Source organism: Maylandia zebra, linkage group LG13, assembly GCF_041146795.1.
Source record: "Maylandia zebra isolate NMK-2024a linkage group LG13, Mzebra_GT3a, whole genome shotgun sequence".
Lineage (NCBI taxonomy): Eukaryota > Metazoa > Chordata > Actinopteri > Cichliformes > Cichlidae > Maylandia > Maylandia zebra.
Window position 1 is genome coordinate 6,319,664 of NC_135179.1, and position 26,976 is coordinate 6,346,639.

General features: G+C 42.2%; 1 protein-coding gene and 1 long non-coding RNA gene across 3 annotated transcripts in view; one reads left to right on the forward strand and one right to left on the reverse strand.

Moving 5' to 3' along the window:
* LOC105940951 (uncharacterized) overlaps positions 1–13,995 on the reverse strand; it is a 52,832-nt gene extending 38,837 nt beyond the window's left edge. Inside the window, exons 1-4 of one of the 2 annotated variants that reach the window (XR_001167612.2) lie at positions 13,779–13,995; positions 13,563–13,646; positions 12,649–12,729; positions 11,474–11,773 (exon numbers count right to left, since the gene is read on the reverse strand). This is a non-coding gene — a long non-coding RNA (uncharacterized LOC105940951). Of the gene's footprint in view, positions 1–11,473; positions 11,774–12,648; positions 12,730–13,562; positions 13,647–13,778 lie in introns of those variants that run through there. The other variant, XR_001341613.2, reaches the window with a different exon arrangement.
* The window catches only part of LOC101471480 (uncharacterized), a 94,745-nt gene that overhangs the window by 25,726 nt on the left and 42,043 nt on the right, over positions 1–26,976 (forward strand). The window lies entirely within an intron of this gene.

A 26,976-nucleotide genomic window follows, 5' to 3' on the forward strand; every position in this document is an offset into this window, starting at 1 on the left:
ATATTTAACTGATACATTTCCTACATGTAGCCTCTTTTTTCTTCTCTTGTGAGAATAATTTGACCTTTTAATTACTATATGTTGACCTTTCAGTCACTAATTTTGTCTGATTTTGTCTTTTGGTGCTTCTGAACCCAGATTAAAGAGCGTAACAAGATTGACCGACAAAGTGAAAAGTGCCATCGCACCAAAACAACTGGATAAAAGAGGCTGAAAAACTGTAGCAAAGCTGTAGAGCTGAGTGATATTCATCTATAGGGGTCAAATGCACAAAAATTAAATGAGGGGCTCTTTCTTGTTGACTCAGCCCAATCTAATGCAAGAAATACAGCTGATTTACTGCCTGGCCCAAGTTGTATGTAAATGCAAAATTGCACCATACTGTATAGCATTTATTATTCACTGCTCAAATGCTTGAATTATACAGCCTGAGGCTCAGCTGACAGTGATTTATTGGATTAACTGCATTTATTCCACTCTGAAATTCATTACCTAAATCTGTGATGAAAAAAAAAAAAAAAAAAAACAGGGGTCTCGCTATTGTGGATTTAAGCTTTAAGTAATTATGTTGCAGGTATCTCATGCTAGATAGTTAGTAAACCTTTCTAATTGTGGTATTGGATCGCTCATGCTTTGCTGCAAACCATTAACTAAATGTGTGAGGAGCCAGATATACGCTGTGAGGTAGTTAATTAGAGTGGAGCAACGCCAGTGGTTAAGACATCCCATAATATAGCTATAATGCCTGAGAGATCTCATGTGAACAGCCCCTCTGACTGGAAGGGAGCGACTCAAGCTTCCAGCCGCATTATCTGACGTCTGAGAAGCTGGACGTCAGATATTAGAAGCACCACAGCGAGATGAGACGATAGAGTGTTTTTCCCTCTGCTTCATCCATCAATCCCTTTCAGTGGATTTTGTCACAGCTTCCCTATTTGCAAAATAACTTCAGAATTTGGCTGAAACCCTACCTTTTCTCATCTTCCTAGGCATCTTTCTTTGTCATTTACCCACTTGCATTTTCCCTCTATCCTCCCCCTGTCTCCCTCCATCCCTCCTCCTATCTGTTCTCTCTTTGTGCTCCTCCCTCGCCTCTCTTATCAATTCATCTCCTTCTGTCTTTTTATTTCTCTCTCTTCCTTCCATTCCCTCTAGTTGCCTCTTAGAAATTCCTTAACGGCACTTTTCGTTTTTTTCTTTTTTTCAAGGAAAGACAGAGATTGATGGAGTGAACAGCAATAAAGAGACAGGGAGAGGGAGTAAGAGTGTGTATGTGGGGGGTATAATAGAGGGAAAGAGAAGGGAGGGAGGGATGAAAAAGGAGGAGAAGTGAAAAATCTCTGAGCCATAATCTTCACTCAGCCTGGAGAAGCTCTGCCAAGCTGACCACACACACACACACACACACACACACACACACACACACACACACACACACACACACACACGTTTTGTGTGGGCTAAGTTTAAGACAGAGTGGAAATCAATGTAGCCACTACCACTATGCATGATAATGAGAAACAGCGTGTGTTTGTGTGTTTGTGTGTGTGTGAAAGAGAGAGACAGTATGACAGAGGATGTGTGTCTAAATCGAGCATCTGTTTGTGTGTGTGTGGATGTGAGTGAATATCTGCAGTGTGTGTGTGTGTGTGTGTGTGGTCTAATCCTAACTAAGCCTTTGGGATGTGTGTCTGAGTCTGATACAGAGTCGTAGGCTGATTGCTGTATCTGCCCTGAGAATGAGTGTGTGTGTGTGTGTGTGTGTGTGTGTGTGTGTGTGTGTGTGTGTGTGTGTGTGTGTGTGTGTCCGTCCATACGCACATGTCTACATAAGTGTGTATTTGCCTCACTGGAGGTAAACGCAGCTCCCAGAATGCAATGAGGGAAAGTTCAGGTTCAACAAAAAGTCACTTTATTAAATGTGCGGGGAAAGGGCAGGGGTAGTAAGTGAAACTAAGCCTCCTCCTGGTCACGCTATCTTTGCTCAGCCGGCTCAAGTGGACGTCTGCTCTGCTGGCCCAGAGAGGCGGAAAACAGACGCACGGGAGGAAGCGGCGAGCTGGGGTTGCAGGGGGAAGGGTTGCTGGGGGTTAAAGACAGGGCCGTGTAAGTACAAGCAGCACTAACCTGTCCAGATCCCACGCATGAAGCCGGGATCCAAAATCATTATTCCTGGTCACACTGCAGGTTCCAGGAAATCCATAACACCGCGGCAGAATCCTGGCATGTTGGGCAGTTCATCAACGCTTTATTGCTCAGATTACAGTGCTGCAAGTCAGAGATATACTGCAGCACGGCACAGATGTTTGGGCTCCATATGGTGGAACATTAAGGTGTTTGAATGACTAAATGTGGAGTGTGTGCAGGTCTGTCTTTACGTCAACTCCATCTCTTATGAATCACAGTCTTTATAGCGTATATGCAGTGATTTTGTTTTATCAAAATATGCTCTGTGTGAATTTTGAATGAATTATATTCCCTTTAGAAAGATCAGACAGAAGATCAATAGGTATCTATTTGTCACTAGCATGTGGGGACTTCCCACAGACTTGGAGACATAGGACATAGTTTCTAATTTTGCCAACTGCATGGCTCTGCAAAATGTGAAAATTTAAATTAAATAAGACATAAATGTAAAATTTTAACTATATCATAAAAGTCAAAACTGAAAGTCCAGAGGTTTCAGTCACAGTAATGCTTGCAGCCATTTAATAAAAACCTTGCCCTGCCATATAATGCCAGAATAATAGACACAGCATCAAAAACAGAAAATTAGAAACAGAAAATTTCCTATTTTTCAGTGTGGGTCTAAAAAAAAATAGGACATTTTCTTTGAATTAACACAAAATGTAAAGTTTTTGAACTGGAACAATTACATACAATATAGTTTCTTAAGCTTACAGATTTATTTGTTAGACTGTAACTCTCCAGTCTTGCTGATTTATTAGAATAACATGTCTATGTCATAAATGTAGGCGGGCCAAATGTAGAAACACTGAGGCATAAAAAATACATCTCAGGCTGTTATTTTATCAGTTTTAGAAATCAAGTTCATGATATGAATATTTTCAAAATGTACTTAACTTTCTGTGTGCAATAATGTCTGAAATTTAACTATTAGGTCCATTCTAACAAGATGGAAAATCTGTTTATGTGTCTGCACATTGCACTTTATGTCGTCCTGTGTTGATTGTCTGTTATATGTCATATGTAGCACCATGGCCTTGGAGGAACTGTGTACTATACCACTGCACATGGTTGGAATGACAATAAAGCCACTTGACTTGTACACTGTTGAGCAAAATGTCAAACATTTAAGCTGCATTTAAAATATGATTTGGTTACTAAAGAATGTGAATGATTATTTCAAATGGCTCTTAAATAGACAGACCGCATTTGAATCAACAGTGTTTAAGTTTGTCCTTTAAACTGTGCTCAAGTACTTAGTTGCATTTAGGCTGGTCGTTTAGTCTACAAATAATTAAGGTCAGATCGTGTTGAGGCTGAAGCACAATAATAGATGATGAATAATGACAGCTAAGGCATGTGGTTTCATTCATTCATTCATTCATTCATTCATTCATTCATTTATTTATTCATTTTCAGGCACAACAAATACCTATATTGAACATAAAATACACAAAACAAAAAACAAAACTTGCCTGAAAAAGGAGTGGGACGAAGAAAACTTATTAAATCCCACCCCTATACTCACTCATCAACAAAAAAAAACAATAAACTTCCCGCAGCTACGCCCATCATTGCATACAGACCCATCAACAGCCCCGGGCAGATACAAGCATCTAAGCGGCAGCTCGCAACCAACAATTAGAGCCTTCATAACTGAATACAGAATATATAAATTATAAATTGCATTACCACAGGTAACAGGCAGTAATAACTACAAGTAACAGACACACATACATATACATACATATATATCTACACACACAAGTACATATATGTACATACATACGCACACTTTATTTTTTATTTTTTATTTTGGAATCCATACCAGCAATGGTAAGAGGACAGACATTACAGAGCACACTAAAACCCATCATTGAGTATACTGTGACCAGACCAACTGTTTGTAGAGAAATTTAAATTTATGAATATTTTTGCATTGTTTCAATTGTAAACTCAGACTGTTCCAGATTTTCACACCACATACAGACACACAAAAGCCTTTACGGGTTGTTCGAGTTCTGGGTAATTTGAATTCTCCAAAGCCTCTCACATTATAAACCTTTTCTCGAATTTCAAATCTAGTTTGTAAATTTGCCGGTAAAAGTTTAGTAAAAGCTTTATACAAAATTATGGATGTATTGTAATTAACCAGATCCTGGAATTTAAGTAACTTTGCCTGAAGAAAGAATTTGTGAGTATGATCTAGATAACCAGCCTTGTGAATAATACGCAGTGCTCGTTTCTGTACTGTGACTAATGGATTAGTTGTATTTTTATATGTATTTCCCCACACTTCCTATTCAGATGATCCAACACATTATGACTACTTGACTAATATGCTGTTGACCTTTTGCTGCCAAAGCATAGATTCTACAAGACCTCTAAAGGTGCTTTAGTACCTTGCAAATATTTGTGACAAGAGCACAGAAGGCAGTGCTGTGATGCAGTTACAGAGCTGCAAAGTCTGAATAGACAGGTGGTCGGCTGGATGGATGGGTCTATAAAACACTTGCCTTTAATATGGGAGACTGATGTTTGTTTCTCCATTTCAAACTATGTACTTTGAGTCAATAACCTTAACTGTGTCTGTTATAATGAATCATTTCAAGCCTCTCACCTAAACCTAAAACAGGTGCACTTTTGCCCACACTCAACTAAACAAGCGCAGTAAAAGTACCTGCCCATTCAGCAGTCTGTTATTTTGCCTCTCCTCAGACTGCTTCTCTACGAACTCTACATGCTGAACTAATGCAGAGCTCCCCACAAGCCTTGTTATTTTGGAAATGCAGTTATCTGACCAATTTGGCACTTGCCAAAAGTTTTCGCTGACTGATCCTTCACCCACTGCCTAATAAGACTCAGATCTCAGTTATGAGTTATGTAAAAGTCAATGACAACATTATTATAATCTGACATGAACTAAAGTTGCACTGAACTTGGATGATTAATACATATCTTGATACACTTCCTCCACTTTCACTTAATTTAGCTGCTGCACTTACATATGCATGTGTGCATGACTTACTGCAGGATGATCTAGTGCTCTGCACACGCCTCCAAACTTAGGAAAGGTGCTATAACTATTCAGGTAGCATGTGACCCGATGAGACCCCTTGTGACTCTATACATCTTAAAGTCTCTTAAGTGTTAAATAAGCATGTATATATATGTGTGTGTGTGTGTGTGTGTGTGTGAGAAAGTGTCTAGTATAGCTGATGCAGCTTTGTGTGCCTGTTTTCTTTGTATGAGTGTGTGGATGTGGCTTGTGTGAGTGTGATTTGTGAGTGTGCCTCTGTGTTAATTGGAGAGCTGTTGTCTTGAAAGATCATCCATTTGTCTCCATCTGGCCCTCTGGCTGCAAATACCTCCCTGCTACATCGCACACTCTCACAATCTCACACACACAGGCATGCACACAATTACATTTACTCACAAGTGAACAGTACACGCACTGGTTTTCCTGCGCTTTAAAAGACAGTGCTCCCTGTTGAAGCTGCCACTCAAATACATTTTAATCTACATCATAAATCAAATTTTGTTCTCCATTTCAAGATATTTCTACAGTCTCTTGGATGAAAGCCTTTAATATTGACTGTAAAGTGGAGATGGTGGGTGTGCAGCAGGCCCACCGGCTCATTTCGGAGCGGACTCGCTTCTCATTTATTTAGGGGATGGAAAGGTGATGCTCGGCCTCTCGATTAAAAACAAAACACAATTGGCTCTTTCTTTAATCCACCGTGAGTAATAGAGTCTCAGTCTAATATGAAATAACTGCCATAATTGTGAGAGATGAGCCCTGCGTTGAAGCCCTAGTGATGAGGACAATATATGGCATCGGTGAGGGAGGGAGTGCATGTCGTGTCTAATTTGAACAATGTTTATTCATAGGATTAGGCTGTTTGGCGAGAATGTGGGTTGTCATGTTCATGAAACAACATGGCAAACACTCTTGAAAGTGATGTAATATTAATGTCAATATGCCCGTCTCATTTTTCATCCCAGTGTCACAGATTTGGAGGGTCTACACTCAACAAACAGTGTAACCCTTTAATTTACTCTTAATACTAAAACTTCAGAGTGAAGGAAACGTTCCGTTACTTTTCACTGAAATCAGACTTTAACACAACAAAACTGAGATATTGCATTGGTGTTACATGCAACAGAGCATCAGACAGGCAGCAAGTCACAGGTAATGTTAGTCAACCTGGGAAAGCTGTTTTAAAAACCTCTTCTGCGGTTTCAGCCTGGAAAAAACCCCTTTGTAATGCCAAGTTTTATCTCAGCTTGGATTTGTAACAAAACTTTCCTCAACCAGATAAAGATAAGAGTGCAGTAATTCTTTTGGCAATAAAGAAGGAAGACTTACACTCACACAGCGTAAAGAGCACTAAAAACTAAAACCCAAGGCGAGAATCTCGGTGTAATCATTGATGAAGATCTAAATTTCACTGTCCACTTCCAAGTTATGACTCAGGCTTTATCCTGGCATCTTAAATTAGCTAAAAGGAGAAACATGGTGTCTAAGGAAGATTTAGAAAACCTCATTTGTACTTTGAGCTCTTGCAGGATGGACAACAGTAACACACTCTTCTTTGGCTTCCCGAGTAGGAAAAGTGGACATCTCATTAAACACGCCGCTTCTACAAAACTACTTCAGCCCTGCAACTAACAGTTATAGTGGCTGCTGGTTCCTACTGTGTGAAACATACCAAACACAAACACGATTTACCCTTTTTATGTGAAGCAAATGCTACAAAGCGTAATTTTTCAGAGGTTACCAGGGTAGTGAGTTCCACTAAAGGTGACAAAACAAATATATGTTTTACTTGTGTTTATTCATAAGGCTGCTGGAAGCTGGTTAACTTTAAAACATAACTGCAGGAACAACAGCTTGTACGATCACCTATGAGGTCATTTTCGGGGGAAGGATAGTCTCAATAAACACCAAGAGGGGAAACACTATTACTTCAGTTTTTAGACACTTGCACTGGCCTCTTGTTAGCGTGAATATATAACTGAATTTAAAGCCTTACTTATTATCTATAAGGCTCTCAGTGGTCCAGGCCAAAAATACATCAGATTTATTTCTGCTGAGCACAAGTCTAGTTGTTCTTTCGGCTCCTCGGGGGTTGGTTAGATAATGGCATTCTGAGTTCAACCCAAACATCAGCTCCCCTTGAAGCTTAGATTTTCCCCAACTTTTGTCATTTTTAAAACTAAGATATAGACCCAGTGTTTTTACTTATTTAAGATGCCACTTTTACATATTCTATTAACTCTGATTTAAACTCCTCCTTGAATCGCTACCTTATCGTGGTGGAGGGGTTTGTGTGTCCCAGGGATCCCAGGGGCTATGTTGCCTGGGGGCTTTTGCCCCCTGGTAGGGTCTCCCATGGCAAACTGGTCCTGGGTGAGGGACCAGACAAAGAGCGATTCAGAAGACCCCCATGAAAAGAATATCGAGGGAACAGTTTACCCTGCCCGGGATAGGGTTACCGGGGCCCCGCCCTGGAGCCAGGCCCGGGGAGGGTGCCCGAGGGCGAGCGTCTGGTGGCCGGGCCTTAGTCCATGGGGCCCGGCCGGGCACAGCCCGAAGAGGAGACATGGGCCCATCCTCCCGCAGGCCCACCACCCGCAGGAGGCGCCATAGGGGTCGGGTGCATTGTGAGCCGGGTGGCGGCCAGGAGCGGAGGCCCTGGCGGACCGACCCCCGGCTGCCAAGACTGGCAATAGGGACATGGAATGTCACCTCTCTGGTGGGGAAGGAGCCTGAGTTGGTGCGTGAGGTTGAGAGGTACCGGCTAGATATAGTTGGGCTCACCTCTACGCATTGTCTGGGCTCTGGAACCAGTCTCCTGGAGAGGGGCTGGACTCTGTCTCAGTCTGGAGTTGCCCCTGGTGAGAGGCGGCGGGCTGGGGTGGGTATTCTTATATCCCCTCGGCTTGCTGCCGGTACGTTGGGGTTTTTCCCGGTGGACGAGAGGGTTTGTTCCCTGCGCCTTAGGGTCGGGGAACGGGTCCTGACTGTCATCTGCGCTTATGCGCCGAGTGGCAGTTCGGAGTACCCAGCCTTCTTAGAGTCCCTGGGGGGGGTGCTGGAAGGTGCTCCACCTGGAGACTCTGTTGTCCTGCTGGGAGACTTCAATGCTCACGTGGGTAACGACAGCGAGACCTGGAGGGGCGTGATTGGGAGGAACGGCCTCCCTGATCTGAACCCGAGCGGTGCTTTGTTATTGGACTTCTGTGCTAATCACAGTTTGGCCATAACGAACACCCTGTTCGAACATAAGAGTGTCCATAAGTGCACGTGGCACCAGGATGCTCTAGGCCGTAGGTCGATGATCGATTTTGTAATCGTATCACCAGACCTGCGACCATATGTTCTGGACACTCGGGTAAAGAGAGGGGCTGAGCTGTCAACTGATCACCACCTGGTGGTGAGTTGGATCAGGTGGCGGGGGAGGACGCTGGACAGACCTGGTGCACCTAAACGCGTAGTGAGGGTGTGCTGGGAACGTCTAGCAGAGGCCCCAGTCCGCGAGATCTTCAACGCACACCTCCGGCAGAGCTTCAACAGCATTCCGAGGGAGACTGGGGACATTGAGTCCGAATGGACCATGTTCAGCGTCTCCATTGCCGAAGCTGCTGCATTGAGCTGCGGCCGCAAGGTGGTTGGTGCCTGCCGTGGTGGTAATCCCCGAACCAAATGGTGGACACCAGAGGTGAAGGGAGCCACCAGGCTGAAGAAGGAGGCCTATCGGGCTTGGTTAGCCTGTGGGACTCCGGAGGCAGCCGACAGGTATCGACAGGCCAAGCGGAATGCGGCTCGGGCAGTGGCTGAAGCAAAAACTCGGGTGTGGGAGGAGTTCGGAGAGGCCATGGAAAAAGACTTTCGGACTGCCTCGAAGAGATTCTGGCAAACCGTCAGGCGTCTCAGGAGGGGAAAGCGGTGCTCTACCTGCACTGTGTATAGTGCTGGCGGAGCGCTGTTGACGTCGACTGAGAAAATTGTCGGGCGGTGGAAGGAATACTTCGAGGACCTCCTTAATCCCACTGACACGTCTTCCGGGGAGGAAGCAGAGTCTGGGGATGAGGGGTGTGACCCACCGATTTCCGGGGGCGAGGTCACTGAGGCAGTTAAACAACTCCTTGGTGGCAGAGCCCCTGGTGTCGATGAGGTCCGCCCCGAGTTCCTGAAGGCTCTGGACGTTGTAGGGCTGTCTTGGTTGACACGTCTCTGCAATGTTGCGTGGAGATCAGGGGCAGTACCTGTGGACTGGCAGACCGGGGTGGTGGTCCCCATCTTCAAGAAGGGGGACCGGAGGGTGTGTTCCAACTACAGGGGGATCACACTCCTCAGCCTCCCCGGGAAAGTCTATGCCAGGGTGCTGGAGAGGAGGGTTCGTCCGCTAGTCGAACCTCGGATACAGGAGGAACAATGCGGTTTTCGTCCTGGTCGCGGAACACTGGACCAGCTCTTTGTCCTCTCGAGGATACTTGAGGGTGCATGGGAGTTTGCCCAACCAGTCTACATGTGTTTTGTGGACCTGGAGAAGGCATTCGACCGTGTCCCTCGGGGCGTCCTGTGGGAGGTGTTGCGCGAGTATGGGGTGTCTGGCCCATTGCTACGGGCCATTCAATCCCTATACAACCGTTGCAAGAGCTTGGTTCGCATTGCCGGCAATAAGTCGGACTCGTTCCCGGTGGGTGATGGGCTCCGCCAAGGCTGCCCTTTGTCTCCGGTTCTGTTCATAATTTTTATGGACAGGATTTCTAGGCGCAGCCAAGTGGCGGAGGGCTTTCGCTTTGGTGGCCTCAGAATCTCATCTCTGATTTTTGCGGATGATGTGGTTCTGTTGGCTTCATCGGGTGAGGGCCTCCAGCTCGCACTGGAGCGGTTCGCAGCCGAGTGTAACGCAGCGGGAATGAGGATCAGCACCTCCAAATCTGAGGCCATGGTTCTCAGCCGGAAAAGGGTGGAGTGCCCACTCCGGGTCGGGGATGAGTTCCTGCCCCAAGTGGAGGAGTTCAAGTATCTCGGGGTCTTGTTCGCGAGTGATGGGAGAAGGGAGCTGGAGATCGACAGACGGATTGGGGCTGCGGCTGCAGTAATGCGGACGCTGCACCGGTCAGTCGTGGTGAAGAGGGAGCTGAGTGTAAAAGCGAAGCTCTCAATTTACCGGTCGATCTACGTCCCTACCCTCACCTATGGCCACGAGCTGTGGGTAGTGACCGAAAGAACGAGATCGCGGATACAAGCGGCGGAAATGAGCTTCCTCCGAAGGGTGGCTGGCCTCTCCCTTAGAGATAGGGTGAGAAGTTCGGCCATCCGGGAGGGGCTTAGAGTAGAGCAGCTGCTGCTCCACATCGAAAGGAGCCAGCTGAGGTGGTTCGGGCATCTGGCAAGGATGCCCCCTGGGCGCCTCCTGGGCGAGGTGTTCCAGGCATGTCCCACCGGGAGGAGGCCCCGGGGCAGACCCAGGACACGCTGGAGAGATTATATCTCTCGGCTGGCCTGGGAACGCCTTGGTATTCCCCCGGACAAGCTGGAGGAGGTGGCTGGGGAGAGGGAGGTCTGGACCTCTTTGCTTAGGCTGCTACCCCCGCGACCCGACCTCGGATAAGCGGATGAAGATGGATGGATGGATGGATTAAACTTGTGTTATCTGTTTTGCATGCTTTTCTTTTATTTTCATTTTCAACTCTTCTAATTAGTACAGTGATGTATTTATGCTGCTTATCTTTGAAGATCCTCAATGCATTAAGAAAGCACTTTGTTTGCCATTTTATATGAAGTGCTCTGTCCAAATAGCCTTACCTTAAAACTTTTTTTTTAAACACAAAGTCTGTGTTATAAATAGTGGAGGGCAATATGAAAGAGTTTTGTATCCCTCAGCAGGAAGGATTCAACAAAAGATGCTATCAGGTTCAAGCTGCCAAGTCAACCTGATCTTTCATTCTGGGGAATAAAAGTCAGGACATCTTGACTTTTCAGGCTTCAATTTTGACCATTCGTTTTAAAATCAGACTCTCAAGTGAAAACACCCAACTTTGTCAGATAACAACACGAAATATTGACAAATAATTTCAACAGCGGATGCATTTCATTGGTTTTGCGGCTTTGTAGCCCAACTAATACAAGATAAAATATTTTTTATGTTTTCTTTTATATACAATTTAAATATAACTATGTTTTTAAACTGACATGTTGAATAAAATGTAAATAAGATTTAGAAATCTCATAAAAACCCATATTTTATATTTACAACAGAACACAGAAAACAGATCAGTTATTTAAACTGAGAAGATATTTCATGAAATATATCAGCGTATTCTGAATTTGGCTGAAAACTAAAGGCTGGATACAGTTAGAGGAGGTCAGTAACATGACTGGATATAAAAAGGGTAGCTTAGAGAGGCAGTGTTTCTCTGAAGTAAATATGAGCACAGGTTCAACATTTTTGAAGAAAAAAAAATTGTGGTAACAATCAACAAATTCCAAAAATGTGGAGAAATCTGTGTGCAATGGAGAAGGCCGAGACTCAATCTCGGATGCCAGTGATCTTCATGCTCTCAAGCAGCACTGCATTAAAAACAGACACAATTCTGTCATGGAAATCACTGCATGGGGTCAGGAACACTTCCAGAAGTCACTGTGTGTGAACGCAGTTCACTGTGCCATCCATAAATACAGGTTAAAGCTCTATGATGCAAAGACGAAGCAACATGTAACCATGATCCAGAACACTGATGTCCTCTCTGAGCCAAAGCTCATTTAAAATGGACTGAGACAAAGTGAAAAACTGTTCAGTGGTGAGACGAATTGAAATTTGACATTTTTTGGGGAAAACATGTACATTGCATCCCTCGGAGTAAAGAAGACAGCGACCATCTGGCTTATTATCAGCACTCATCAAAAGCCTGCATCTCTGATGGTATGGGGGTGCGTTAGTGCCTATGGAATTGGCAGCCTGAACATTTAAATGTGTACCCAGGTTTTAGACCAACATATGCTCCGAGTCATATGTTTTGAGGGAAAGCCTTGCAGATTTCAGCATGACAATGCTAAACCATATACTGTAGCTATTCATAGTACAGCATGACGTCGTAGTATTAGAGTGGCCTGTCATACAGACCAGACATTTCACCAACTGAAAACATTTGGAGCACCATGAGACAAACAATGCAAAAAACAACACAGACCCAGGACTGATGAGCAGGAAGAATCTTCTATCAGACAAGGATGGGAATGTTTTCTTTCCCAAAAGTCCACCAACCGTTCTCCTCAGTTCCAAGACTTTTAGTGGTAAACATGGTCTTTTTGAGATCTGTTGCTACCGTCAAACACTAAATAATTTTTTATAATAATTTATAAAAACACTATAAGAATTTTTTTTCTTTAAATTGTAAATTTTTTCAGTGTGAATGTTTAATATTTAATGAAAAAAAATCTGTTACCTCAATTTTAAAGCTGGGAATCAGGACTCTTAGTCTTGGTTTTTTCTTCCTTTAAAGAACTCTTTACAGCTTGTAGAAAAGCTGAAAAACAAGAAAAACTTGTTGAAAAGGTGATCAACTAGGCATTCGTTTAAAGAAATAAAATCCTAAAAGTACTAGAATCTGTACTTGATATAATGTCCTTTTAGCTGATCTGCACAGAGGTAGTGGACAAAACTAGTTAGTAAAGAAAGAAAACTTTAATAAATACTAAACTGCAGGCATGTTAGTATGATAATGGTTATTAGATAATAGAGAAAGAGAAAATAAAAGAATGGCTAAGCAGCCAAGAAATCCAAATCTATCTTTGCGATTGTGTTGAAACAGAGTTGGCAGTAAATCTGTTTCATCTCTTACTTCTCATACAAGCATGAAGGACTGCAGGACGAAAAGAAAGCGAAACTTTTGCAGACATATCATAAAAAAACATACCTTATCCGATTCAGGCAGCTGAGCATTAAAGGAACTATTACTTTTATGGAACAAAGTTGCTTTCCCGAATAGGAGTTCACACTGAGAGCAAAATCGCCATTAAAAAGTAGCTGGCATGAAGCACAGCTTGGTAATCTGGCCAATATCTGTCCTGCGTGGGAGCACGCTGAGGAACAACAACAACACATACACAAAGGAGTTGAACCCATATGGTTTCTAAAGGCTGAAACAAATAACTCTCAAACCAAAGTCACCAGTCGCAGATATAAGCTATTTTAAAAACAGGTTTGTTTTTTATCAGACCTGCAGCAACTTAAGTTATTGTCTAACCTGCTGGTTCATTTCTCCATTAACCAATTAATCATTTAGCTCATAATTCTAAGTCAGTCCAAAAAGGGCCTCTTGTTATGTTTGTGAAGTTGTTAGCATTTTAATGGATTTACCTGCGAAATAATATCTCTTGCAGTGTGGTGCTGACTGTCCCAGAAGTTTGTGCTTTTCTAGCCAGACCCCCAAGTGTTTGACACCTAGCAATAAATTACAAAACAATAAGGGAACACAATTAAAAGTGACTAGTTCTGCCCACAGAAAGACACAGCTGTGAAACTTAAAAAGGTAATGAGTGCATGCATGTCTGTGCATTTAGCCCTGTAGCTTACCCATGCATCTTGCTAAGCCTGCAAGCATTAGCTGATAACTTAGCGCTCCACCGTCTTGACCAAATATGGTCACATCGGGCTCTGAAAACCCAGCAATAAGACTTCAAAATCTAACTCCTCAGTAGCAATGTCCATCTCTTACATACCCTCTGTGGTTTTATGTTTCCCAGCTGTCCTTGGACAGGAACATTTTTAATGGGCGTGGCTTAAAGTTTGGGACAAGGGTGTAAGAAGTACAATGTTTCTGTTGATCTACTTTTATACTGCTTTTATGCTTGTGTTACTTGCATTTTAGTGCATTTTTTTTAACTACAGCCTCTAGTCAGTCCACTAGTTTTAATGAGGTAATATAAAAGAGAAACAAATTCCAAATGTCTAAATTTGTTTAAACTATTAACAACTGAATTATGTTTAATTCTGAGGACTTCAGCAGATGGTTTGGGAGTGTGTCAAACGTATGCTTGTTGTCAGTTTTAGTCCAACATCCCTACATGCACTTATCATTTGACAACAGTAAAATGTGAAAGAGAAGTGGGAGGGAAAAGCTGTGTAATTAACCCACAAAGTACACTGTCGACTTCAAAAACCCTCTTTACTTATTCCTTCCTCCGTCCCTGTCTCTATCTCTCTATCTTCATCTCTTGCCGCTTCTCTGAAGTCCGGTTGCAATATCAGACAGGCTAATTAAAGCAGCACGTAATGAGGCGGTGGAGGGGAGGAAGAAAAGGAGGAGGAGGAGGAGAACAAGGAGGTGGAGGATGAGGAGGAAAGGGGTGGGTCAGAGGGAGAAGCTGAGAAGAAAGAAGTCATGATTCGAGGATGTCAAACTCCTATTAAAGGAACTAGCTCCTCAGACAAGCAACTGATTTCCTGTTCCTCTGAGCCTCACTGTAGCTCTGTGTTTTGGAATTAAGCAATTCAAAACAGGCGTAACAGGACAAAGACACACATATTTTGATCGCTTCAGTCCATGTAAGAAAAGAGAAGCCGGTGATGCCTGCGGGGTGTTAATTAAGACTAGCATTAAAGTTAGAGTAAAGTAACGTGTAGCCTAAGAACCTCCCTGGAGATGTAGAGCCAATGTCTGCAACATATGAATCCACTCATTTTAAATTAGCTGTGAGAGAAAGGTGCCTGCAAGGGGGAAACCTATGTGCATTTTTCTGTGTTATATTTGAGAGTGGAATTGATTTCTTGAAACAGTTGTGAAGATCAAATGTGAACACAAGACAAGCGGATAGGTCAACTAAAACAGCAGTCCCCAACCTTTTTTGCGCCACGGACCGGTTTATGTCCGACAATATTTTCACGGACCGGCCTTTAAGGTGTTGCAGATAAATACAATTCACTAGCTGGGCCCACATCCTCATTTTAGGTTTGACAGTGTTTTAGTAGGTAAAGGTGAATGCTTGGACATGAATTGAGCTGCAGTTTGGGGAAGGCCTCGAAGGGGACTGGCAACGGCGCCCGGGCCCGGCAGGTCCTGGCAGAGGGAGGGTGGGGAACGTAAACGAGAATGAACAGCTTGCAGAACTGGGGGAACCTATATAGACGACAACCGGAAGGAGCGTGTTTGGAGGCGTGGTCCTGCTCCTGAAATTCTGGTACATAATCTCCAACAAAATAAAACCAGTACCGGTATCAAAAAAAGGAAGATTTATTCATAATACACGGGAACAGACCCAGGGAAACAGGGTTAACGATAAAAACCATACCCCCCCCCACAGATAAATACCCTGAAAAAAAGGGACACTCTTTTACATTGCTCCGTAGTACTTTTGAATTATGTTTCTATTTTTTTTTTTATAGTTTATTGTCATTGTCTTTCTCTTTGTAGCTATTTAATATTTATTTGTGGCTTTTTTCATTGGGTCCATTCTGTGTCTGTTTTTTAAATTCTGATTGTGGTCATTTTGAGTCTCAGTTCTCTTTTTGTGACTTATTTCTGTAGTTGTTTCTCATTTCATTTTATGGTTATGCATTCATTTTGTTTCTCTTTTTGGTTCTGGACTGCTTTTGGCCAATGAACTATTCCTGTGGTTGTTTCATGTTTGAGTCATTTTAAGGCTATATAGCCACCTCACTGCCTTCTTTTGGTTTCTATTTGCAGACATAAAAAAAAAATACTTCAACATAAATTTTCTTCTTTTTGTTGCCACAATAGTTAAATAGTTGTTTTGTATTTCTTTGGTATTTTGGCTTTCTCTGAAGGCACTTTATTGACATTTTGTATCTCCCTTGGCATATTTTGGACTCACTTCCATTTCTCTCAGTTGCTGCATTGTATCTTTGCAATTGTTTTTTTTTTGTTTTTTTTTTAATCTTATCTTTTTGTGATGTAACTTTATGGCTGCTTTATATGTCTTTTTTTTTGTCAAATTTGCTGCAATTTACTGTCACTTTAAGGTTTCGTGGTAGGCCATTTGTCATGCTTTTGCATTCTTTGTGGTAATTTTGAATCCCTTTAAAGCACTTTTGCTTCTCCTTTCAGTCATTATAGTCTGTAGACATTTGAGGTTTCTTTGTAGAAATTTTGCAGCTTGCATCTAGTTTGTCACTTTACATCTCTTTGCAGTCATTTTGTGTCTGTTTTTGGAGATTAGGACTGTCTGCATAATCATTTTCAGTTTCTTTGTGTCCATTTTTTTGCTACTTTGCTAGGATTTAAGTGTATTGCAATTTAGCATCTTATTAGGGTAATTTGTGTCTAATTATGGATAATGCACACCCATTTTTCTGTTTGTAATGATGATCATTTCTTTGTGGCCATTCCATTTCCATTTTGTCAGTAGCACATCCTTTTAGTTACTTTTTGTCTATTGATTGGCATTTTGTTTTTTGGTCATGCTTTGCAACACATTGTGTTTATTTGATGTAATTTTATATAGTGTTGCTGTTCATTTGACCATTTTCTTTTGTCATATTGTGTTGCTCTGTTGTAAATGCATGCCTTCCTTGGTCATTTTGCACCATTTCATGGACAATTATGGCAATTCTGCTTCTTTTTTAAGACAATTTTGTGTCAATTTTGGTTGTCTTTGTAGTCATTTAGAATCTCTTTGTGCTCATATTTCACTTCTTGAGTGATTTGGTTGTTATTTTATGTATTTGGTTTTTTTTAAGTGTCTGCATTGCCATTTTACCGTGTTATATTATCATTTTTTTTCTTCTTATGGTAATTTCCTTTCTCTATGTGCCGATATTTCCTATCTTTTTGTAGTGATTTTGTATCTCTTTGTGGTCATTTTCTGGCTGCTTCTGATTGTTTAATCTCTGTTTGGTTGTTATGTGTTTGTGTCATGGATCATCTTCAGTAGGCATGTTTAGTAAGTTATCCATTGATGTAAACCACAAAGAGGTCCTTTGCGGTCTTGGTTCAAGTGAAAATCTGAAGAAAAAAAAATGTCTCTGAGTGATTTTTGACTCTGCCGCATGGCTGATGATGAAATGACTTGAAAGATGAGAGACCGCCAAAGAAAGACGGAGATATGGAGAGGCAAGGGGAAGAGACAGAATAAGACTAAGATAGGAGACACATAGATACACTGAGACAATAAGGAGGATGTTATTCCTGCATCATTACTTCAACACCCATTCTCCCTCTACTGTCTCATCTTCTCTTTTCATTATTATTCGCACTCCCTCTCATCTTTTCTTTCTATTATTCATCCTCTCTCTTCATGTCTCTATCATTAGTTTTTATCTCTCTGTCTCTCTTGCTTTCTGTTGTTCAGACACTCAGACAAATGAGCCATGAAATATTCGCCATCAAGACACAGAGAGAGTTTCTGAGTGTGTGTATCTCTGTGTGTGTGGGTGGCAGGCTGTGCACATGAGAGTGGGTGTTTGTGTGCATTATGACTTTGGCTTTAAGTCTGTCAGGTCTACTAGCCACTCTGAAAGGTAGCCCACCTGCGTTTGATCCGACTTCTGTGATCCAAAAAGTAATTTGGCAGGCAGGAAATCAAATTGGCTGCTAAAAATTGTGAATCTAGTCATGGCTGCACAGCTGACCAGCCAAGGAGAGAGGATGTTTCACGGAGATCCTAGCCAGAAATCTCACAAGCAAATTTACTAAATTAGCACAGAAGATTGTGTTTTATTGTTTAATAAAACACAATCATCCCCTAAACCTGACTAGTTGCTATGTAAAGATATTCTTGCAGGAATTATCCCTGACCACAATATCAGGTATTGCTGAATCATCAAAAACACGTAATTTTCTCTGTAGGTCCCTAAAGAAAACAAAATATCGTTATTTTTAATAAAGGGTAAACACTCATCCAATACCAAATTTATCTTAGAAACATTTTCCTCAACTACATGTTAAGCTGCAGGCTGCTGTGCAGAGTAATTTTTGCATGTGCAGCACAGCCTCTACGTGTTACAGCATTGAAGAACAAATATTAATTAAGCACCTCTGAAAGACATATAAGATAAGATAAGATAAGATAAGATAAGATAGAACTTTATTAATCCCTCGGGTGGGTTCCTCTGGGAAATTCGATTTCCAAAAAAGCACAGCACCGACAGAAGTTACAGAGTTACAGAATATTATATATATACACACACACACACACACACACACACACACACACACACACACACACACACACACACACACACACACACATATATATAATACAGAGACAATATAAATAAAATATACGAAGGGGATAAATAGAATAAATAGGAATAAAAAATAAAAATACAAGTGAATTGCACATTTCAAGTATTGAGTCTATTGCACTGTTGACTATTTACAAAAGTATTGCACAAAAGGTATTGCACAGTGAGGTGAAGAGGCACTACAGCTTAGTTGTTCCCCCCTCCTTTGTCCTCCTGTTTCCCCTCCCTCTCCCCTCCAGAGAGGAGTTAAACAGTCTGATGGCGTGTGGGACAAAGGAGTTTTTAAGTCTGTTAGTTCTTGTCTTGGGGAGAAGCAACCTGTCACTGAACAGACTCTTCTGGTTGTTAATGGCCGTGTGCAGAGGATGCCTGGCATTGTCCATAATGTCCATCAGTTTCTTTAATGTCCTTTTCTCTGCCACTGTCACCAGAGTGTCCAGCTTCATGCCGACCACATATAGTGAACAAACTTGCAATTTAGGACATTTTTAACAAATATTTTATAACAAAAAAGAACTGCTAACTAAAAAGGTGGACAAAGCTTGCTGAGGAATTAACATACCATTTGTTGGGCATCTAAAGGACCCCCCCCCCCAAAAAAAAAAAAAAAAAAAATTAGTTTTGGCTAAAATGTTAGAAATGAAAAAGTTGTATTTTCTAAATTTGATAGATAAGTGAAATGACATATACACCTTGGATGAACATTTTAAAGCCCATTCATTTAAACTTTATTAGAATAGAGGATTATTAAAAAATTGTAATGTGAAAAAATTAGATAGAAAAAATATACAAAATATTATTAATAGTTGCTAACATGTTTCAAATATTAGTAAAAAGAAAAAGAAAGAAAAGGGATGAATAAAGTGATAAATGAGACAAAAGAGCCAACACCACAGGTGAGCAGTTGCCATGAAATGACAGTGGCAGAGCGGGACAGTTTCTGTACCGTTCCCTTGCTGTGACCATTATGGTACAGAAACTGATGTCTCACTCTGTGTCTGTGTGGCAAATAGTCAAGTTTTTTTTTTGATAATTCAGCTATATGATTTCTTTATAGTTTAGACTGATTCCCACATTAAAGTGTACCATGAGGTACCATGATAACCTTCAATTAATGAGAAAATAAATCTGATACAATTTATAAAAGAACATTTTTTCAACTGTTTTGAAAGCTAAAATACCAAAAAGGTAATGGGTAGTTGTGTTCTGTTGGTCAAATATTTACAATTAAAAACAGTAGACTCAAGCAGGATCTGCAAGAAAGGTCTACCAGATAAATAATACTGGTGGTATCTTCAGCTCTATGATCAAGCACTTATAGGTTGTGCTGGGTAGGCAGACTTGGGGCCACTGACCACTCCTTTACTACAAAGCGAGTGCAGTGGACGAATTGCAGCCTCAAAAACAAAGATTCAGACATCTGTTTATAAATAACAAACCTATGGAATAATTTCAAACAACTCCAGGGTATGGCTGTCTATTCAAAGCAGGCTTCAGGAGTCAAGGTTCAGCTAATATAACACTGGCAGAACATTTTGATCTGTTTGTTAAGGCTCATTTTAGTAATTATCACTCCACTTCTACCATAAAGACTGATACATAAAATTCCCATGAAGACAACCCACAACAACTCTTCTTGTTATTGTTCAGTATTGTTTTTCAGTTTGAGCACGAACTATTAAAGTGCTCCAATTATATAACTTCCCACTGCATACTTTCAAATGGTTTCTGCAGAGTCGGAGGTGAGCAGGTATGCTCTTGGTGGAGGGACGGTGGAGACCGAAGCAAAGAACAATTTGCATATTCATAGATGCATAGATCTGCACATATTTAAGGGGGTGTAGAGATACATTGAAGCCATTTTCAGGCACAAAGGATTTTCTTTAAGTGTGTAATTTCTATGAAAGAAAAGGTTTAGAGATGCAATCAAGTGAACCTCTTGTTTCCTTGTGGTAAACATGTAGGTGGCTAAATTATTAATAATTGCTGCCTGAGCTGTGATAGAGTTATGGGATAGATTTCTGGATCAATAGATTGAAAATATCAAATGATGAATGATTGCACTCTTGTTTTGTGTTTTCATATTAAATTACTCCATATTAAATTAGTAAATCAAACAATTTTTGTGGGCTCTGGAGCTCCAGTGCAGTTGTTAAGGAACTAATATATATCTGTATAAATATATAATTTATCATCTAAGATGGGCACGAAGAAAATTGCCAATCTATATTTAGATCAAGCATAACTATGGCCCAAAAAGTTCTGCAAATTTATCAAATGGTCAAAGAGCTTTAGTTGCACCAGCAGCAAACAGGACGCCTGCTTTTTTCTCTTAAATTTGGCAGATTTACAAATATAAAGGAGGGCAGCAGGTATGTAAGTTATGTCACTTAAGAGAAGCTGAGTATGAATCACTTTTTGTTTTACAGTATCCTTATTGTGATAAGTAAAATATTATTTATTTAATGAAATGTCTGTTAAGAATTCAAAAATATTTTGGACCACTGACAATAACAGAATGAAACAGATATTTATTCATGTTAACGCTTATAAGTTAGCTACCATTTATTCTGAACCTTGTAGATTTGTTTTATAATAATATAATAATCTAAATGATGTATTTTAAGTTTCATTGAAATATTATTAAAGAAATATAATACAGATCTATAGAATTATTTATTTTATAAGACAAACTGAATTTTACTGTTAAAAAGGTGAAATATGAGTAACATAAAAATGCTACTTGCACCATAATGTAGATGTAGTCTTTCATAAAAGTATTGATACTGTCATTGACATTTAGGTCTCACAACCCATATGGAAAAGATATATATAAATCTTATAAAGTTTGTATCTGTCTTGTGCGAAACTTATATGAAAAGCATACAAGAGTGAAAACAGATATAAGATCCCTTGAAAAATTATATAAATGAAACTTGTATGTTTTGGATACTTACTAAAACAATATATGAAAGTAATGAGAAAGTGGCCACTTTCATGAGTAAATCATATAAGCCTTACATGATTCACTATATGAAGTAAGCCAAATCTTATGCAAGTCTTTTATACGTTTTTTCTATTTCTTTTCCATATGGGAAAATAATGTATACGAAATTTGACTTTATAGAAGTAATAGTGTCTTCAGGCTGGGTTTTGTTTTTAAATCTGTGATGAAATAAAAAAATAACAAAAATAAATCAAATTCAGTCTTTTACAGAGACCATATATCAGATATCTCTGTCTCTGTATCATCCAGAAATATTAAAACCTCTAAAATATCAAATTAAATCTTTGTGGAATATTTCTGTCGTGCATTAATGGCTGCCACACATTATCCCAGAGACCTGTTGATGTTTCCGCAATTACCTGGTTCCAACTGAGGTCAATCATAGTTCTATAATGAGGTAATGTCCCATTAAGATAATTGGGTTAATTTGTTGCAATTAACAAGGTACTGCAGGGACAAAACAGTGTGAGTCAACCAGGGGACAACAGTTCAATAAATGTACAAAAACATTTCAAAGTCTGCAAAGTTGAAAAAATAGCTGATTTGCAAAACCATTGTAAGGATAGCCTGTTCAGGTTTTAATCCCCTGCTGGGATGTTCGAGCACAGAGTAGGATGCAGTATTTATCATCCACAGTATATAAGCTGCTCTTTGGGGGTGCTATTGTCTAAAGTAGCCAGGAACATCAATTTAAATGTGTTTGCAGCACATCCCCATTCCAAATGTTACACATCCTCACCCTGTTTATGCAACACAACTTATAAAAAGTGCATAAAATCTGTTGTGGACATGAAGCCAGAGGCACGTCCATATGTTTGACATCTTTAGCACGACATCGCTTCTGAGGTTAAAACTCCTTATGTGCTGTGGGTCTAAAGAAGTTGTTGTCAGTTTAAGGCTCTATAAAGTCGTGATGCACCCTGGCTCTTAATACTGCTTGTTTGTGTATTTCTGTGTTTGTTTTTTTCCCCCCATTTGATGGAAAAGACCCAAAACGTGTTTTAAGTCCCAACTTTTCACATGCTAATACTTGGAGAGAAGCTTTCTCACCAGGTAACATACACGGTAAGGCTCCTGAATACCATTTTGCCAGATGAGTCAAATTTGCATAATGATGTCGTTGGCATAATCTCTCGATTTGAGAAGAAGGGGATTCATATCCCTTTTGGGACCACTATTTTCCCACTTATTTTACTTTGATCCATCCATCCATATATTCATTCATTTTCTCCCATTTATCAGGGTCTGGGTTGCAGGGGCAGCAGACTAAACAGAGATGCCCAGAGCACCCTCTCGCCAGAAACCTCCTTCGGCTCATACGGGAGGATAATGAAGCCTTCCCAAGTCACCTGAGAGACATAATCTTTCCAGCATGTCCTGGGCCTGCCCCGGGGTCCTCTCCCAATTGGTTATTCTCTAAAACACCTCCCATGGAAAACGTCCAGGAGGCATCCTAGTTAGATGCCACACTACAATGCAGGAAAGCAGTGGTTCATGCAAATCACTGAGGGGAGCCCAGGAAGCTAATTGCCCCACTTGCATCTGCAATCTTATTCCCACCTATGGACACAGTTTGTACTCATAGATGACATGACACTAAGTGGGGACAGAATCATAGATTTGGTTTGGTTGTGTTTAGGCACTTTGTCTACTTGGTTACGTTTAGCGAAAGGGATTTGGATATATATATATATATATATATATATATATATATATATGTATGTATACCTGGATCCCCCGTAGCCGGTTACCAAGATTACGTGAAATACCCTCAGAAGGTCTGCTAGATGATGTTAATGCAGCACTACGGGCAATACCTACAACCACGATTACCGACACTAACAAGCTGATCTACAATACGGCAGCAGTGATCAGTGAGATGCTTGGCCACAAGTTGAACAGCGACAAGGGGCAGTACCCTCCATGGAGAAGGAGGCTAGAGGGCAAGATCAAAGTAGCACGGAGGGAGGTTAGCCAACTAACGGAGTTGCAGAAAGGTGCGACAAATAAGGTGCCTAAGAAATACAGCAAGCTGTCCATACCTGAGGCCTTGGAAACTGCCAAGCAAAGACTCACAGCCTTGGCCAGCCGCTTGAGGAGGTACACCAGAGAGATAGAAGGCAGGAGAATAAACCAGCTGTTCTCCACAGAACCAGCAAAGGTGTACTCTCAGTGGCAAGGGAACAATAAGAGAACAGCACCACCAAGGCTGGAGATGGAGCAATACTGGAAGAGCATATGGGAGAAGGATGCAACCCATAACGGCAATGCTCAGTGGCTAGAGGATCTGAGGGCAGACCACAGCGACCTCCCTGAACAGGGTCCAGTAACCATCACAGTGGCAGATATCCAAGAAAAGGTCTCCAGTATGAAGAGTTGGACAGCACCAGGGCCCGACATGGTTCACGCCTACTGGCTGAAGAAGCTGACTGCACTCCACGAGCGTCTGGCAGCACAAATGAACCAGCTGCTAGTTAACGAGAGACACCCGGAATGGCTAACTGAAGGCCGGACGGTCCTGATCCCCAAGGACCCCAAGAAGGGACCGGTCCCCTCCAACTACCGACCAATAACCTGCCTCAGTACTACATGGAAGCTCCTGTCAGGCATCATATCGGCTAAGATGAACAGGCACATGGGTCAATACATGAGCGGGACACAGAAAGGAATTGGCAAGAATACCAGAGGCGCAAAACACCAGCTACTGGTAGACAGAACAATCAGCCGAGACTGCAAGACCAGACTGACCAACCTGTGCACTGCCTGGATTGATTACAAGAAGGCCTATGACTCAATGCCCCACAGCTGGATACTGGAATGCCTAGAATTGTACAAGATCAATGGGACCCTAAGAGCCTTCATCAGGAACTCAATGGGGATGTGGCGTACAACACTAGAGGCCGACTCCAAGCCCATAGCACAAGTCACCATCAAGCGCGGGATCTACCAAGGAGATGCTCTGTCCCCACTGCTGTTCTGCATAGACCTGAACCCCCTCAGTGAGATCATTAACAAGACTGGCTACGGATACCGACTACGGAACGGAGCAGTTGTCAGCCACCTCCTGTACATGGATGACATCAAGCTGTATGCCAAGAGTGAACGAGACATCGATTCACTGATCCACACTACCAGGCTATACAGCAATGACATTGGAATGTCGTTCGGACTGGAGAAGTGTAGTCGGATGGTATCAAAGAGAGGGAAGGTAGTCAGAACTGAGGGGATTAAACTACCAGAAGGCAACATTGCAGACATAGAGGACAGTTACAAGTACCTGGGGATCCCGCAGGCAAATGGGAACCATGAAGAGGCCGCTAGAAAGGCTGCAACCACCAAGTACCTGCAGAGGGTCAGGCAAGTCCTGAGGAGTCAGCTGAATGGTAAGAACAAGATCCGGGCCATCAACACGTACGCGCTGCCCGTGATCAGGTACCCTGCTGGGGTAATAGGCTGGCCAAAGGAGGAGATAGAAGCCACTGACATAAAGACAAGAAAGCTCCTTACCATGCATGGAGGGTTTCACCCCAAGTCCAGCACCCTGAGGCTGTACGCTAAGCGGAAGGAAGGGGGCCGGGGACTGGTGAGTGTCAGCACCACAGTCCAGGATGAGACAAGGAACATCCAAGAATACATTGGGAAGATGGCCCCAACTGACCGAGTGCTCAGTGAATACCTCAGGCAGCAGAAACCCAAGAAAGAGGAGGGAAACGAGGAACCATCATGGAAGGACAGGCCCCTGCACGGTATGTACCACTGGCAGATAGAGGAGGTGGCTGATATCCAGAAATCCTACCAGTGGCTGGACAAAGCTGGACTGAAAGACAGCACAGAGGCACTAATCATGGGAGCACAAGAACAAGCTCTGAGCACAAGATCCATAGAGGCTGGGGTCTATCACACCAGGCAAGACCCCAGGTGCAGGCTGTGTAAAGATGCCCCAGAGACAATCCAGCACATAACAGCAGGGTGCAAGATGCTAGCAGGCAAGGCATACATGGAATGCCATAACCAAGTGGCCGGCATAGTGTACAGGAACATCTGTGCCGAGTATAACCTGGAAGTCCCGAGGTCAAAATGGGAGATGCCCCCAAGGGTGGTGGAGAATGACCGAGCTAAGATCCTGTGGGACTTCCAGATACAGACGGACAAAATGGTGGTGGCTAACCAACCGGACATAGTGGTGGTAGACAAACAGAAGAAGACGGCCGTAGTGATCGATGTAGCGGTTCCGAATGACAGCAATGTCAGGAAGAAGGAACACGAGAAGCTGGAGAAATACCAAGGGCTCAGAGAAGAGCTCGAGAGGATGTGGAGGGTGAAGGTAACGGTGGTTCCCGTGGTAATCGGAGCACTAGGTGCGGTGACTCCCAAGCTAGGCGAGTGGCTCCAGCAGATCCCGGGAACAACATCGGAGATCTCTGTCCAGAAGAGCGCAGTCCTGGGAACAGCTAAGATACTGCGCAGGACCCTCAAGCTCCCAGGCCTCTGGTAGAGGACCCGAGCTTGAAGGATAAACCGCCCGCAGGGGCGTGCTGGGTGTTTATATATATATATATATATATATATATATATATTAGGGGTGCAACGATATTCGTATCGATATTGAACCGTTCGATACAGTGCTTTCGGTTCGGTACGCATATGTATCGAACAATACAACATTTGTAATTTATTTTATCAACTTTCCTTCCGACGATGCTGTCTGTGTTGAGCGCTCAGTGAATCTTCGTTCGACTACTCCGCCTAGGCTGCACTGTCGAGCGCAGATCCACTGAGCACTCAACATAGACAGCATAGTCAGAAGGAAGAGCGCAGGGCAAGCTAGCAAGACACATGGACCTCCCCCACCCTCATTCAGATCTGGCGTTTGGAATTATTTTGGTTTTCATGTGACGTATGACCCTGAAGGTAAGCGAGTCATGGACTAAAGTAAAACAGTATGTTGGATGTGCCATGCAATGCTCAATTACATGGGTGGGAGCTAGTGTGTTAGCGCAGTTAGCTCGTTAACGTGTTGGCTGTCTAGCCCCACACACGGGGCGATCGGCGGTAGCTCGTTAATGGAGATTTGCCGTGTTGTGGCGTTAAGGTCATTTCAACGAGATTAACCTGAAAGCACTAGTGGGAACACAACGAATATGACTGCACATTTACACCGACATCATCCTAGTGCAAAGACCAAAACAACAAGCATGCTACTAACTTTAGCCGAGTCATTTAGACAGCTGTTAGCACATGATTCTCCTTATGCTGCTGAGAATATAGCCCAGAAGAAGCGGATAGTATAGCTTTTATTTTGGAAAGAGACATTTCTCTGTAATAAACTCTCTTTTCCAAAGATGAGTGATTCCTCAATCAGATACAGGGCTTGCAATATCGCTAGCCCGACGTCCTGGAGCTAGCGATTTTTTTTCAGTCGGGCTACCAAAATCTATCTCTGCCCTGCCCGTCGGGCTATTGTAGGAAGGAAAAATATATGTCAATGCTTTTGCATTCTTTCAGAAATGTAGCTAGGTAATTATGTCATTGGCATCTGTGAGCCACTGTCAATATATGACA